The sequence below is a fragment of the Propithecus coquereli genome, unplaced genomic scaffold (genome assembly GCF_000956105.1).
Source record: "Propithecus coquereli isolate 6110/MARCELLA unplaced genomic scaffold, Pcoq_1.0 Scaffold574, whole genome shotgun sequence".
Classification (NCBI taxonomy): Eukaryota; Metazoa; Chordata; class Mammalia; order Primates; family Indriidae; genus Propithecus; species Propithecus coquereli.
The window spans coordinates 1328356-1332273 of NW_012151663.1; the positions used below are offsets into that span (position 1 = coordinate 1328356).

A 3918-nucleotide genomic window follows, 5' to 3' on the forward strand; every position below is an offset into this window, starting at 1 on the left:
ACATAGTTTTGCCTTCCATGTGTAGGTCCTCAATCCATCTGTAGTTGATTTTGCACATGCAAACCAGAAGACTTATATAAAAATGTTTATAGTACAATATTCATGATAGCGAAAGCTGGAAATAACCCAAATATTTCTTGCCAGTAAAATTGGATGCATAAATTGGGGCATAGGCACACAGTGTAATGCTGTGCAGCAGTGAAAATGCATGAACACAGTTACATGCTTCACCATGGGTGAAGCCCAGAAATAGTGTTGCACGTAAGAAGCAAATTGCAGGAAAAAATACATAATTCCATTAACTTAAATTCCAAAAGTTAAAAAAAACGTTAAAGTTTAAAAACCTAAGTGGTTTAGGAGCTATAAAGAAAAGCTGTAAAGAAAAACAAGCTATAAAGAAAAGCAAACTACTGCTCATCATCAAGTTGGAGCGGTGGCTACTCGGGAGGAAGGGAGGCGTTGTGAACAGGGTGGTCAAACGGGCTTCTGACGTGCTGGGCAGTGTTGTCCTGCTCCGTCTGGTGTCTGTGCATGAGTGTTTGCTTATTCGTCACGCTGTCTGACATACTCTTTGGTACGATTGGTATGTTTAAACAAATACGAAAAAGCAACCAACCACTCAGAACCTGCGGCTCAGAGAAGTGAAATAACTGCCCAATTGAGGGCGTCTAGCTGGAGCGTGGCAGAGGTGTGGTGGTGAGGTATCCCCACTTTCTGATTCCAGATCTCATGCTTCTTATACCACACGTGTCCCACAGGAAAGTAGAAGTCTGGAACATAGGATTTCAGGATGCAAAAGGGCCTCCCAGGCATCTAGCACAACCAGCCGTGACTTTGGAGGGCAATTCCATGTTTCCCCACGGCAATAACATCTATCTCATGTTCTCTCATAGGGTGCTGGGGGATTAAATGCGTCAATACGCATCTAATGCCTGTCACTGACGCTAAGCTTAGTTGGCCCCACTGTCGACTCCCGGTCTCAGCTGATCCCTTGGAAGAAATTCTGAAGAAATACCCAGCTTAGCCAGTCTTGTAGTGATTTATTCACTGGGATAGACGTGTACTTTGAAACCTTTTAGTTAGCTTGTCCCTTCAATCTTGCTTATCTTTCAGGAGTTATTGGCTGCGGATACTTTGATCCTTGTAGAAAGTTCAAACCTGAAGTGTGTGAGATGATTGTGAAATTGGTCTCCGTGGGCAGAGTGCTATGGCAATGGACTAAGGTACAAAATGGTTTGTTGTCAGTAATAAAAAAAAAAGTCAACGATCATTCAGCCTCCGTTTTCACCTCATGGCTCATTAAGTTATCATAACATCATACAATAGTGGTGTTTTTTGGAAAAGACAAATTAGGTGCTCAAATAGATTTATGACACCTTTTCCTTCTAGGGAACAAATATTCTAGCTAAATGATGCTTTCCATATGTATGAGGTATTACTGTAAACCAGACACGGTGTCCAAGACAAAGTAAAATTTTGCTGAAATAAGAACACTGCTTTTCCACTGTAACTCTGATTTGTAACTCCCTCCACCAAACTGTGTCAGAAGCTCAAATGCTTACTGACTGACTTAATACATGGATTTCTAGGTATTCTCTGCTAACGAGGACTTGAAGTCTGACTGTGCGTCTCTCCGAGGTGGAGTGTGAGTTAGTAGATGGGTGGAGGTGTTCTCCACAAAACAGGCTCGATTTTAACACACGAGTCAGTGCCCTAAGTAAAGCTCGGTGTGCTGGTGCCACCACGTACGCCATCAGGTGACGTAAAGCAGCACTCGTGAGAAGGCAATTAAGTGTGGGTCTGAGACAGAAAGAAGGTTGATGTATTTGTCAGAGAGCGGCGAAGAAGGTAAGGATTAGTCGTCATAGCTCACTGTTCATTCATTAGGGCCAAGTACACACGTGTGGGTGGCGCTTACCCCCTGGGAGACCGGGAGTGCGCCGGCCTTTCAGATTCCTGGGGGCACTGGGGGAACCCTAGATAACAGACTCATCGGAAGAGGAACTGGGAGCTGCTTATGAGATGCTCTTCCACGCAGCCTCCTGCAGTGAGCAGTCCCTCGCGTGGGGCCCTGCTCCTGGAGACACAGGGTCTTTGCACATGCCGTCCTGCGTCTTTTAAAAAAAACTCAAAAATGAATGGCAGGGTCTGAACATCTGAGATAATTTTCTGTGGAAAGATCCACCTGTTTTCCAGTAGTGCATTGTTCAGTTTCATGTGCTTTCATGCGTATTTTCTGAAAAGCTTTGGCCTTCCAGGTGTCTCTCCGTCAGAGTTTCTTTTGTTACCTGAATGTTTACTGGCCCTACTTCCTCTTTCTTGACCTCTTTAGCCCACTTTGCACAAGCTTTCCTTTCCAGTGCTCTCGTCAAGGTCACCAAAGACCTCAGTCTTGCCAAATCACAAGGTTAATTTTCTTCTTCCTCGTGCTTGATTTTTAAGCAGCTTTTGACCTAAATGATCCTTCTAAGCACTTTCTTCACTTGGCTTCAGAGGGTGCTCATACTCTTGGTTTTCCTCCTGCCTCACTGGCTACCTTTTTAAAGTTCCCCCTCTTCTTCCCCTCCTCTAAATACTGGAATGCACCTGGTCTTGATGCTGGGCCCTCCTCTCTAGCTAGTAACACATTCTTGCCTGGGGGCTCTCACCTAGCTTCCGGGCTTTAAACACCATCTCTGTGCTGACGACTTCAAAATCAGTGCCTCTCTGCCTGGCTCCAGACCGATTTCTAACTGCTTAGTAGACATTGCTGTTTTGATGTTTAATACTCATCTCTAAGTTAACATGTCCAAACAGAACGCTTAAATATCCTTAAATATGACCCTCCCTCAGACTATTGCGTCTTGGTTAATAGCAACAGCAATTGTCCTGCTTCTCAAGCTAAAAAAACCAGGCTCCACCCTTCATTTGTCTTTCTCATCGCCTGCACACAGTCCATCAGCTAGTCTCAGAGACGGCACCTTCAAAATGTGTCTCAAAGCCGAGCACTCCTCGCCGCCCCAGGGACCGCCCTGGTCCGTGCTCCTGTCACCTGTCCTCTGGACCGCGCGGTCTTCCTACTCCTAACCATCCTCCTTGCATTATTCTTGTCCTCCTGGAGTCTGCTCTTTACTCAGTCCTGGAATGATATTTTAAAAAAGTAACCCAGAGGTCATTCTTCTTTCTTAAAACCACCAGTAGATTCCCAGGTACACTCACGGTAAACCCACACTGAGCTGGCCCTGCTCACCTCCCTCCCCACTGCGTTCTGCCCGACCCGGGTGGCCAGGCTTGTCCTTGCTGCTGGGCCCTGGCACTTCGTTCGGCTCATTTTCATTCTTCTTATTTTCAGGGGGACTTTCCCCGATTGTCTTCTAAAATAACTGCCATGTCCCTATCTCAGTCATTCTCCATCTCCTGACCCTACTTCATTTTTTTATTGTGGCTTTTATCATTATTATTTGTCTGTTTGCCTGTTTATAAATATATTTGTTTCCTGTTTATTCCCAGGCTCCCCCCAGAACGGAAGCTCCTTTGACGGTAGCAGATTTAGCTGTCCTGTTTACCGTGGTATCTTCTTAAGAGCAGTGGCAGGTGCTCAGCCACTGAAAACTGAATGACTCCTCCTCCCCTTCCCACCCGCAGATACGCAGCCTTCTTCATATCTCTTCAAAACTCCCGTCTTCACAAAGCACTCGATCCATGCATGCCTTGTCTGGCACCCCAACTTTGTATCACTTTGTGTAGCTTTAAAGCAGAAGCAGGCGACAAAAGAAAAAGGTGACAAAAAGCAAAGGGAAGTATTAGAAGAGAAGGAAGGAAGCAGGTTAACAAATTATGTGAAGAAGAGGGAAAGAAAGGAATTCTTTTTACAGGTTCTCTTTAATGACTGCTAATGGCTGCCATCATAGCTGTAGTCTTTTACCATAAAGAAAAAAA

At 45.1% G+C, this 3918-nt stretch overlaps 1 protein-coding gene across 1 annotated transcript in view; it reads left to right on the forward strand.

Annotated features, from left to right (window-relative positions):
* Positions 1-3918, forward strand: part of DNAH8 (dynein, axonemal, heavy chain 8) — a 375229-nt gene that overhangs the window by 241625 nt on the left and 129686 nt on the right. The gene's annotated exons all lie outside the window — the stretch shown is intronic.